Source organism: Ursus americanus, chromosome 25 (assembly GCF_024610735.1).
Source record: "Ursus americanus isolate L20-20 chromosome 25, mUrsAme1.1.p, whole genome shotgun sequence".
NCBI lineage: Eukaryota > Metazoa > Chordata > Mammalia > Carnivora > Ursidae > Ursus > Ursus americanus.
The window spans coordinates 1,152,496-1,164,604 of record NC_142151.1 but is presented as its reverse complement, the minus strand read 5'-3'; positions in this window follow the sequence as shown (position 1 = coordinate 1,164,604).

Below are 12,109 nucleotides of genomic sequence, written 5' to 3'. Positions count from 1 at the left end.
GGGGGGATGAAAGAGGGAACAAGAGTAAGGAGAGTGTATTTATGTTGAGTGAGTGGGAGGGCACATATTGCATGGTGCACTGGGTATTATACGCAAACAATGAATCATGGAACATTATATCCAAAACTAAGGATGTACTGTATGGTGACTAACATAACACAATAAAAAATTTTTAAAAAGATTCAAAATGAAGTAAGTTTTGCTAAGAGAGCCACCCCAACTAGAGTGGAAAAGAGGACACAGAAGTAATGCATCTGCACATCTCCAGTTTCAGTTTCCGAACACCACGAACTGTGGACTCCTGGCACTTGTAACTGCTCAGCTACAACCGGACCACCTCCTCCAACACAGCCTTCTACTTTGGACTGAACTAGAGACAATGTAACAACTGTTAGCGGCCAGCCCTCACCACAGTTCTTTCAAAACAAGTGCCTGTGTTTTTCCTTCATAGACCTGCTCTCCCTGCTGAAAATAAGGGGCACACCGGATTTCTCGCCAATCCTTGTCTCCCAGATGACCGTCTCTACTTCTCCAAATTGAGGTTTCAGGTGTTTTCCAGCATCTACTCTTGATGGACACGAATGATGTGCAAATGCAGAGCCCACCTGAGGCTATTGACAAATCATCAGGTTATGGCAAATACCAGAGGAAACATGAAAATGACAAAGTACACTTCAAGTTAAATTGAGGTTCCTGAAATTGAGTTGTTTCCATTTACATCTTTTTGGAGGGGCACCTGGGTGGCTCAGTTGTTAAGCGTCTGCCTTCAGGTCAGGGCGTGATCCCGGAGTCCTGGGATCGAGCCCCACGTGGGGCTCCTCCACTGGGAGCCTGCTCCTTCCTCTCCCACTCTCCTGCTTGTGTTCCCTGTCTCACTGGCTGTCTCTCTCTCTGTCAAATAAATAAATAAAATCTAAAAGAAATAAAAATAAAAAAAATAAATCTTTGTGGAAACTTTGGTTCACAAGAATCAGCTCTGGGTGTTATAAATATAATTTATACTTTGACATCACTTCAGAAATCCATTCATTGTGATCCATCACAGCCTATAAGGTACTCTAAATACCTATACTTACATTCACACCACCACCAACAACAAAAATCCTCTCACAGGCATAAACTAAGAATAGTTGTTATCCCACATTTGCCAAAGTGACAGCGATTACTTGATGATATTATCTAAAAATTAACTTCTTAAAAGTATCCATTTAATGACATATTTCATAAAGTTTTACAAAACTGTGCCAGAAAAATGATCTGTTTAGGTATCAATTGGATAAAATGGCATGATTGCATTACCTCTAGAACCAAAAGGATGGCTTCTTCATGTGTAAATTTATGCTGTTATTCATGGATTCTTTAATCCTATTATGTTATCTAAGCCATAAAATACTTTAAAGAAAATCATTTCTATCTTTCTTGCCTAGAACTGCTTATTATCTCTAGCTTTCTGCCCACGGGGTTCTGAATTTTCATTTTGCAAGGGACCACACAGAGCATGTTGCTGGTCCGGCAGATGGTTACAATTTATGTGGCCCCCTGCATGACAGCTCTAGGGAGTGGATGGACAAGGGGTGAAACCAGCAGAGAGGTTTGGGGTCCAAACACTCAGAGTGCATAGACTGACCTCATCAGCCAGAGGGTCCTGCCCAGCTGGGACCTGCCTCATCTTATGAGTCCATGCAGGACACCCACTGCAAGAGTAGCCTGGCCCCATGACCTGCACACACACCACGGGAGGCCCCATCCAGTGGTGGGGAGGACCTGCTGTCCACACAGAACTATCCACATTACACAACGGAAATTCAAGATGGAGGGCAGGAGAGAGGGAGGTCAATGCACTAAGGACCTTTATAATCTGAAACACAGGAGAAATCCAGTGTTTCCAAGAATGTTTTTCTATCCCCTGCAGAAAGGAAACTTGGAATCCAAAGTAATGAAATTTATTGGAAAATGAGGAAGATATGTTTGCATACTTAGCTTGTGGCTCAGGCAGTCCTCCCCTGAGACATTAGTGTCACTCTTGGCTTCAACGGGCTCCTTGGAAGGAAAACAGGGACATCCTGGGGATCTTATTTATTTGAGAGAGCAAAAGAGAACAAGACAGAAGTGCACGAGTGCAGTGAGGGGCAGAGGGAGATGCAGACTCCCCACTGAGTGGGGAGCTTGATGCTGGGTTTGATCCCTGGAGTCCAGAAGCCTGACTTGAGCTGAAGGCAGATGCTTAACCCACTAAGCCACCCAGGAAACCCAGGAAAGACTTTTTTAAACAGTGTTTTACTAATAAAAGTTTTATAGAATAGCAGATGTAAAAAGAAAATTTAAGTCTCCTATGTGTCCCTGCCAGGGGTATCCTTTTTTTTTTTTTTCTTAGTTAGTTAGTTAACATACAGTACAGTATTGGTTTCTGGAGTAGAATTCGGTCATTCATCACTTACATACAACACTTAGTGCTGATCTGTGTCCTCCTTCATACCCATCATCCATCTACCCAACCCCGACCCACTTTCCTCTATCAATGCACACTGTGCAGAGCTGCCTTGGGCTCTGAAGGTTCTAGCATGAGCCATCGCCACGGCAACCTGATGGTGATGCACACCTTCCCTTCCATTTCAACCGTCACTCTGTGAGCCCAGCCCTTGCAGTTTGGTTAACAGGTGTGAAGCTCCCCAGGATGGGAAATTTGAACTGTTTTTCTACAGGTATGTTCGTGTCAATTTTCTGAATTCCTTCTCTCAAGTTGGCTGCCTCACTTTTAGAGAAATTTGTTTCTTTTTTAAATTTTTCTTTTTCATTTCCACACTCCAATTTGTCCACAGTTTCAGATGAAAATTCTAGGTTTTCCATATTAGTTAATTTTGATTTTTCAATGAAACTGGCTTCCTTAAATAGCTTCTAAATTCAGAAAAGTGGACTGTTTCTGAATGTCAATTTTGTCCATACTCATACAGAGAACACACGAAGGGAATACACCACACTGCTCTCAGTGGATCAGGAGGATCTTGATGCCATCCCAGCAACCCGTGATAGGGAAAGGAATTCCAGGGCAACTCTTCTCAATGTAGATGATAAAATCTGAAAGCAAGTGTGAGCAGTCCAAATCCAGAGCTTTACAGAAGGAGAAAAAAAACCAGGGACATTTGAAGGCCCCCTGTGCCCCAACACTGGGGGCCACGCTCCCCCTCCCCCACGTACTCACCTCAGCCCGTCGCTCTGCTCCCTGCACAGCTGGCGGATCGGGCCTGTCAGGCTCCTGAGGCCTAACCCTAACCCTAGGTCAGTCGACTAGGGGTCCCTCCCCAGGGGCCTGGAGCCACAGCGCCGGGGATAGGGGACCACTGACCCCAGCGCTGGACTCAGCCTGCCCACCTGCAGCCAACCGGTCCCCTCGGGGCGCCGCCGAGCATTCAGGACTCAGCGTTCAGACGAACATTCAGGAGAACCGTCAGGGCCCACGAGCCCCCAGCGACTTCGACGGCCCCCAGCGTCACAACACTTGGGACCACGCTACCACTACCCCGCGTCATCCCCTCCACCCACCGCTCCAATCGCCGCACAGCCAGAGGATCGGGCCTGCTGGGCTCCTGGGGCCTAACCCTAACCCTAGATTGGCCGCCAAGGGGAGCCTCCCCAGGGGCCTGGAGTGCAGTGCCAGGGATTGGGGACCCCTGAGCCCAAGTGTGGGACTCAGCCTGCCACTTCGCAGCCCCCCTGGGGCCCTCGGGGTGCTGCCCAGCATTCAGGGCGGGAGAATGGGCAGGGACCCCCGAGCCCCTGGCAAAATTCGACGGCCCCCCGAGCCACAACCCTTGGGCCCATGCTCCTCCTCCCCCACACTTTCACCTTGGCAAGCTGCCTTGCTCACCACTCAGATGGAAGATCGGGCTTGTTGGGATCCTGGGGCCTAACCCTAAACTTTGGTCGGAGACTGAGGGGCTCTTTCCTAGGGGCCTGGTGCAGCACCGCATAGGACTGGGGAATCCCGAGCCCCAGCGGCACTCAGCCTACTACCAGAAGGTCACCCAAGTCCCTAGGGGCGACGCCGAGCATTCAGGGCCGGAGAATCAAAAGAGGCCCTAAGACCCCTGCCGCTTTTGAAGACCCCTATGCCACAACGCTTGGGCTCACGCTCCCCCTGCCCCTTGCCCTCACCTTGGCCCACTGCCCCACTCGCCCCTCAGCTGGCATATCGGGCCTGCCAGCCTTCTGGGGGCTAACCCCAACCCTAGGTCAGCTGCCAAGGGGCCCACTCCCAAGGGGCCTTAGCGCCACAGTGCCTACGATTGGGGACCCCCGAGCCACAACGCCTGACTCAGGCTGCCACCGTGCCACCACCCGGGCTCCTCGGGGCAATGTAGAGCATTCAGGGCGGGAGAAGAGGCAGGTCCCCTGAGCCCACAGCAACCTTCGAAGGCCGCCCGGGGCCACACCTCTTGGGTCCACGCTCTCCCTACCCCGAGCACTCACCACGACCCCCTACACTGCTCACCAAACAGCCAGCCGATGGGGCCTGCTGGCCTCCTTGGGGCTAACCCTAACCATAGGTCAGCCCCAGAGGAGCCCCTCCCAAAAGACCTGGCGCCGCAACGTTGGGAATTGGAGACCCCCGAGCCCCAGCTCCGGACACACCCTGTGGCCCGACCGCCACCCCTGCCGCTAGGGGCACCACCAGTCATTCAGGGCGGGAGAACGGGCAGGGCCCTCCCAGACCGGCCACATTCGAAGGCACAACGCACCAAAACGCTTGGGCCTATGCTCCCGCTCGCCAGCGCCCTCACCTCGGCCCGCCCCCTGCTCCCCGCACAGCCGGCGGATCGGGCCTGCCGGCCTCATGCGGGCTAACCCTAACCCTAGGTCGGCCCCGGATAGGCCCATCCCAAGAGGTCTGGCACCGCAACACCGGGGATTGGTGACCACCGAGCCCCAGGCCCGGACTCACCCTGCCGCCCCGCCACCAACTGCGCCGGTAGGGGCAGCGCCAGTCATTCATGGTGGGAGACCAGGCAGGGCCCTCCGAGCCCCCGGCGACCTTCTTAGGCCCTCCGCGCCAAAACGCTTGGGCCCATGCTCCCGCTCGCCAGCACCCTCACCTCGGCCCGAACCTCCACTCCCTGCACAGCCGGTGGATCGGGCCTGCCGGCCACCTGGGTACTAACTCTAACCCTAGGTCGGCCCCCGGGGGGCCCCTCCCAAGGGGCCTGGGGCCTCAACGCCGGGGATTGGGACCCCTGAGCCCCAGCGCCGGACTCACCCTGTCGCCCCGCATCCCTCCGGGCTGGTAGGGGTGCCGCTGGTCATTCAGGACTGGAGAACGGGCAGGGCCCTTTGATCCCCAGGCGACCTTTGAAGGCCCCCCAAGCCAAAACGCTTGGGCCCACGCTCCCGCTCACCAGCGCCCTCACCTTGGCCCACCCCTCCGCTCGTTGCACATCCGGTGGATTGGGCCTGCAGGCTTCCAGGGGGCTAACCCTAACCCTAGGTCGGCCCCCAAGGGGCCCCTCCCAAGGGGCCTGGCGCCGCAACACCGGGGATTGGGGCCCCAAGCCCCAACGCCAGACTCACCCTGCCGCCCCGCCGCCACCCGGGCCACTAGGGGCGTAGCCAGTCATTCAGGGCGGGAGACCGGGCAGGGCACTCCGAGCCCCCAGCGACCTTCGTAGGGCCCCTGGGTCAAAACGCTTGGGTCCACGCTCCTTCTTGCCAGCACCCTCACCTCGGTTCGTCACTCCGCTCGCCGCACAGCCGGCGGATCGGGCCTGGCCGCCTCCTGGGGGCTAACGTTAACCCTAGGTCGGCCCCCAAGTGGCCCATCCCAAGGGGCATGGCACCGCAACTCTGAGGATTGGGGACCCCTGATCCCCAGCGCCTGACTCACCCTGCCACCCCGCCGCCACCTGGGCCGCTAGGGGCACCGCTGATCATTCAGGGCGGGAGAAAGGTCAGGGCGCTCCGAGCCCCAGCCACATTCGAAGGCCCCCCGCACCAAAACGCTTGGGCCCACGCTCCGGCTCGCCAGCACCCTGACCTCAGCCCGCCCCTCCATTCGCTGAACAGCCAGCCGATAGCGACTGCCGGCATTCTGTGGGCTAACCCTAACCCTGGGTCAGCCCCCGAGGGGCCCCTCCCAAGGGACCTGGCGCTGCAACCTTGGGGATTTTTGACCCCCGAGCCCCAGTGCCGGACTCACCTTGCCACCCCCGCAGCCACCTGGGCCATAGGGGCGCCGCCGTTCATTTAGAGTGGGGGAAAGTGCTGGTCCCTCCGAACCCCCGGGGACTTTCGAAGGCCCCCCATGCCAAAACGCTTGGGTCCACGCTCCCGCTCGTCAGCGTCCTCACCTCGGTCTGGTCCTCCGCTTACCGCACTGCCGGCAGATAGGGCCTGAGGGCTTCCTGGGTGCTAACCCTAACTTTAGGTCGGCCCCCGATGGTCCCCTCCCAAGGGGCCTGGCTTCTCAAAGTTGGGATAGGGGACCCCTGAGCCCCAGTGCTGGACTCACCCTGCCACCCCTCCGCCACCAGGGCCGCGAGGGGTGCCGCTGATTGTTCAGAGCGGGAGAACGGGCAGGACCCTCCGAACCCCCAGCGACCTTCGAAGGCCCCTTGCGCCAAAACGCTTGGGCCCACGCTCCCTCTCGCCAGGGCCCTCACCTCGACCCGCCCCTCCGCTCGCCGCACAGCCGGCCGATCGGGCCTGCCGGCCTGATGGTGGGTAACCCTAAAAGTAGGACGGCCCCTGAGGGGCCCTTTCCAACGGGCCTAGCGCCGCAACGCCGGGGATTGTGGACACACTAGCCCCAGCGCCGGACTCACCCTGCCGCCCTGCCGCTGCTGCCCGGGCCGCTAGGGGCGCAGCCGGTCATTCAAGGAGGGAACACTGGCAGGGACCTCCGAGAGCCCGATGACCTTTGAAGGCCCTTTGCGCCAAAACTCTTCGGCCTACGTTCCCGCTCGACAGCACCCTTACCTCGGCCCGCACCAAAATGCAACCCCTCCCAAGGGGCCAGTTCTCTAGCCCTGAATGACCGGCGGCGACCCTAGTGGCCCGGGTGGCTGCGGGGCAGCAGGGTGAGTTGGCGCTGGGGCTCGGGTGTCCCAAACCCCTGGCGTTGTGGTGCCAGTTCCCTTGGGAGGGGGCCCTCGAGGGCCGACCTAGGGTTAGGGTTAGCCCCCAGGAGGCCGGCAGTCCTGATGCGCCAGCTGTGCAGTGAGAGGAGGGGCGGGCCGAGGTGAGGGCGCTGGGGAGCGGGAGCGTGGGCCCAAGCATTTTGGTGCAGGGGCGTTCGAAGGTCTCTGGGAGCTTGGATGTCCCTGCCTGTTCTCCAGCACTGAATGACCGGCGGCGTCCCTATCAGCCCGGGTGGCAGCGGGGCAGCAGTGTGAGTCAGGTACTGGGGCTCGGGGGTCCCCAACCCCTGTCGTTGCGGTGCCACTGCCTTTGGGAGGGGCCACTCTGGGCCGACCTAGGGTTAGGGTTTGCCCCAAGGAGGCCAGCAGGCCCGATCTGCCAGCTGTGCAGCAAGTGGAGGGGTGGGCAGAAGTGAGGGCACTGGCGAGCGGGAGCGTGGGCCCAAGTGTTTTGGCAAGGGGTGCCTTCGAAGGTCACAGGTGGCTCAGAGCGCCCTGCCGGTTCTTTCGCCCTGAATTACCGGTGGCGCCCATAGCGGCCCGGGTTGCGGTGGGGTGGCAGAGTGAGTCTGGCGCTGAAGCTCTGGGGTCCACAATCCCCGACGTTGCGGCGCCAGGCCCGTTGGAAGGGGGCCCTAGGGGGCCGAACTAGGGTTAGGGTTAGCCAACAGGAGGCTGGCAGGCCCTATCTGCCAGCTGTGCAGTGAGCGGAAGGTCAGGCCAAGGTGAGGGCACTGGCGAGCGGGAGCGTGGGCCCAAGCATTTTCGCGCGGGGGGCTTTCGATGGTCGCCGGGGCTTCGGAGGTCCCTACCCATTCTACCGCCCTGAATGACCGGCGGCGTCCCTAGCCGCCTGGGTGTTGGCAGGGTGGCAGGGTGAGTCTTGCGCTGGGGCTCGGATGTCCCCAATCCCTGGCGTTGGGGCGCCAGGCCCCGTGAGAGGGGCAACTCGGGGGCCGACCTAGGGTTAGGGTTAGCCCCCAGGTGGCTGGCAGGCCCGATTTGCCGGCTGTGCGGCGAGTGGAGGGTCAGGCCGAGGTGAGGCCGCTGGCGAGCGGGAGCATGGGCCCAAGCGTTTTGGCGCGGGCGGCCTTTGAAGGTCGCCAGGGGCTCGGAGGGCCCTACCCGTTCTCCCCGCCCTGAATGACCGGCAGCGCCCCTAGCAGCCTGGGTGGCAGTGGGGCGGTAGGGTGAGTCCGGTGCTGAGACTCGGGAGTCTCCAATCCCCGACGTTGCGGCGCCAGGCCCCTTGGGAGGGGACAATCGGGGGCCATCTAGGGTTAGGGTTAGCCCCCAGGTTGCCAGCAGGCCTGATCCACTAGCTGTGCGGTGCGCGGAGTGGCGGGCTGAGGTGGGCTGCTGGTGAGCGGGAGCGTGGGCCCAAGCATTTTGGCACGGGGAGCCTTCGAAATTCGCTGGGGGCTTGTAGGGCCTTGCCCGTTCTCCCACACTGAATGTCCGGCGGCACCCCAAGCAGCCTGGGTGGCTGCAGGCACCAGGGTGAATCCTGTGCTGGGGCTCGTATGTCCCCAACCCCGGCGTTGCGGTGCCAGGCCCCTTGGGAGAGGCCCCTCGGGGGCCGACCTAGGGTTCGTGTTTCCCGCCAGGAAGCCGGCAGGCCCAATCCAAAGGCTGTGCGAAGAACGGAGGGGCGGGCTGAGGTGAGGGCGCTGGAGAGCAGGAGCATGGGCCCAATCGTTTTGGCGCGGGGGGCCTTGATTGGTTGCCAGGCCTCGGAGGGCCCTTTCCGTTCTCCGTCCTGAATGACCGGAGGCGCCCCAGTGGCCCGGGTGGTGGCGGGATGGCAGGGTGAGTCCGGCGCTGGGGCTCGGGGGTCCCCAATCCCTGGCTTTGCCTCGCCATGCCCCTTGGGAGGGGCCCCTCAGGGGCTGACATAGGGTTAGGGTTAGCACCCAGGAGGCCGGCAGGCCCGATCCACCGGCTGTGCAGTGAGCGGAGGGGCAGGCTGAGGGCAGGGCGCTGAGGAGAGGGAGAATGGGCCCTAGCTTTTTGGCGCAGGGGGCATTCGATGGTCGCTGGGGGCTCAGACGGCCCTGCCCATTCTCCCGCCCTGAATGACCGGCGGCGCCCCTACCGTCCCGGGTGGCAGTGGGGGGGCACGGTAAGTCCAGCGCTTGGGCTCGGGGGTCCCCAATCCCCGGCGTTGTGGCGCTAGGCCCCTTGGAAGGGGGCCTTTGGGGTCGACCTAGCGTTTGGGTTACCCCCAGGAGGCCGGCAGGCCCGAACCGCCGGATGTGCAGCGATCAGAGGGGCCAGCCGAGGTGAGGGCGCTGGAGAGCAGGAGCGTGGGCCTAAGCGTTTTAGCGCGGGTGGGGCCTTCGAAGTTTGCCGGGGGCTCGCAGGGTCCTGCCTGTTCTCCCGTCCTGAATGACCGGCGGCGCCAGTACCATACCGGGTGGCCGTGAGGTGGCACGGTGACTCCGGCACTTGGACTTGGGGGTCCCCAATCCCCGGCGTGGCTGCGCCACGCCCCTTGGGAGGGGCCCTTTGGGGGCCGACGTAGGGTTAGGGTTAGCCCCCAGGAGGCCGGGAGGCCCGATCCGCTGGCTGTGCGGCGAGTGGAGCAGCAGTCCGAGGTGAGGGCACTGGCGAGCTTGAGCGTGGGCCCAAACGTTTTGGTGCGGAGGGCCTTCGAATGTCTCCGGGGACTCGGAGGGCCCTGCCCGTTCTTCTGCCCTAAATGACCGGCGGTGCCCCTAGCAGCCCGGGTGGCGGTGGGGTAGCAGGGTGAGTCCAGCCCTGGGGCTCAGGGGTCCCCAATCCCTGGTGTTGCGGCGGCAGCCCCTTTTAAGGTGCCCCTCGGTGGCCGACTTGGGTTAGGTTTAGTCCCAAGGAGGCCAGGAGGCCCAATCCACCGGCTCTGCGGCAAGCAGAGGGGCGGGTTGAGGTGAGGGCGCTGGCGAGCGGGAGCGTGGGCTGAGGCTTTTTCGCGCAAAGGCCTTGAAGGTCGCTGTGGACTCAGAGATCCTTGCCCTTTTTCCCGCCCTGAATGACCGGCGGAGCCTTTAGCAGCCCCGGGTGGTGGCAGGGCGGCAGGGTAAGTCTGGAGCTGGGGCTTGGGGGACCCCAATCCCCAGCATTGCGGCGCCAAGCGCCTTGGGAGGGGCCCCTCAGGGGCGGACCTAGGGTTAGGGTTAGCCCCTAGGAGGCCAGCAGGCTCTATCCACCGGCTGTGCGGTGAGCGGCAGGGTGGGCGGAGGTGATGGTGCTGGCGAGCGTGAGCGTGGACCGCAGCGTTTTGGGGCGGGTGGCCTTAGAATTTCAATGGGGGCTCGGAGGACTCTGCTCCTTCTCCCGCCTGAATGAATGGCGGCGCCCCTAGCGGCCCAGGTGGCGGTGGGGGGGCAGGTTGAGTCCGGTGCTGGGGCTCGGGGGTCCCCAATTCCCGGCGTTGCGGCAGCAGCCCCTTGGGAAGGGCCCCTCGGGGGCCGAACTTGGGTTACCGTTAGCCCCCAGAAGCATGGAAGGCCCGACTCCCCAACTCTGCGTTGAGTGGAGGGGCGGGCCGAGGTGAGAGCGCTGGGGAGCAGGAGCGTGAGTCCAAGCTCTTTGGCGCTGGTGGACTTCAAAGGTCGCAGGGAACTTGGATGGCTCTTCCCGTTCTCCTGCCCTGAAAGAACGGTGGCGCCCCTAGTGGCCCTGGTGGTGCCGGGGGGGGGGGATGGGTGAGTCCGGCGCTGGGGATTGGGCGTCCCTAATCCCCAGCGTTTTGGCGCCAAGCCCCTTGGAAAGGGCCCCTCGGGGGCAACCTACGGTTAGGGTTAGACCCCAGGATGCCTGCAGGCCTGATCTGCCGGCTGTGCGGCGAGTGGAGGGGTGGGCCGGGGTGAGGGCCCCGGCAAGCGGGAGCGTGGGCCCAAGAGCTTTCGCGCTGGTGGCCTTCGAAAGTCGCCGGGGGCTCGGAGGTCCCTGCCCGTTCTCCCACCCTGAATGACCGTCGGCGCCCCTAACGGCCCAGGTGGCGGTGGGGAAGCATGGTGAGTACGATGCTGGGGCTCGTGGGTCCCCAATCCCCAGCATTGAGGTGACAGGCCCCTTGGGAAGGGCCCATTGTGTTAGACCTTGGGTTCGGGTTATCCCTAGGAGGCCGGCAGGCCCGATCATCGGACTGCGCGGTGAGCGGAGGGGCGGGCCGAGGTGAGGGCGCTGCCGAGCGGGAGCGTGGGCCCAAGTGTTTTGGCGTGGGTGGCTCTCAAAGGTCGCCGGCGGCTTGGAGGGTCCTTCACGTTCTCCCATACTGAAAGACCTGCGGCGCCCCTAGCGGCCTGGGTGGAGGCGGGGTGGCAGGGTGAGTCCGGCGCTGGGGTTGCAGGTACCCAATCCCCATTCTTGCGGCGCCTGGCCCCATGGGAGGGGCCCCTCCAGGAAAGACCTAGGGGTAGGTTTCGCCCCCAGGAGGTCAGGAGGCCCCATCCACCGGGTATGTGGAGAGCAGAGGGGCAGGCGAAGGTGAGGGCGCTGGGAAGCGTTAGCATGGGCACAAGCGTTTTGGCGGGCGGGCCTTCGAAGTTTGCCGGGGGCTCGGAGGGCCCTGCACCTTCTCCTGCCCTGAAAGACCGGCAGCGCCCCTAGAGGCCTGGATGGAGGCGGGGTAGCAGGGTGAGTCTGGTGCTAGGGCTTGGGGGACCCCAATCCCCGGTGTTGCGGCGCCAGGGGCCTTGGGATGGGCCCCTCGGGGGCCGACCTAGGGTTAGGGTTAGCCCCCAGGAGGCCGGCTAGCTCGATCCGCTGGGTGTGGGGTGAGCGGAGGAACGGCCCGAGTTGAGGAGGCTGGCGAGCGGGAGCGTGGACCAAAGCGTTTTGGCGTGGAGGGCCTTCGATGGTCACCGGGGGCTGGGAAGGCCCTTCCCTTTCTCCTGCCTGAAAGACCGGCGGCACCGCTACCCGCCAGGTGGTGGCAGGGCAGCAGGGTGAGTTTGGCGCTGGGGCTCAGGGGTCCCCAATCCCCGGCGTTGCGGCGC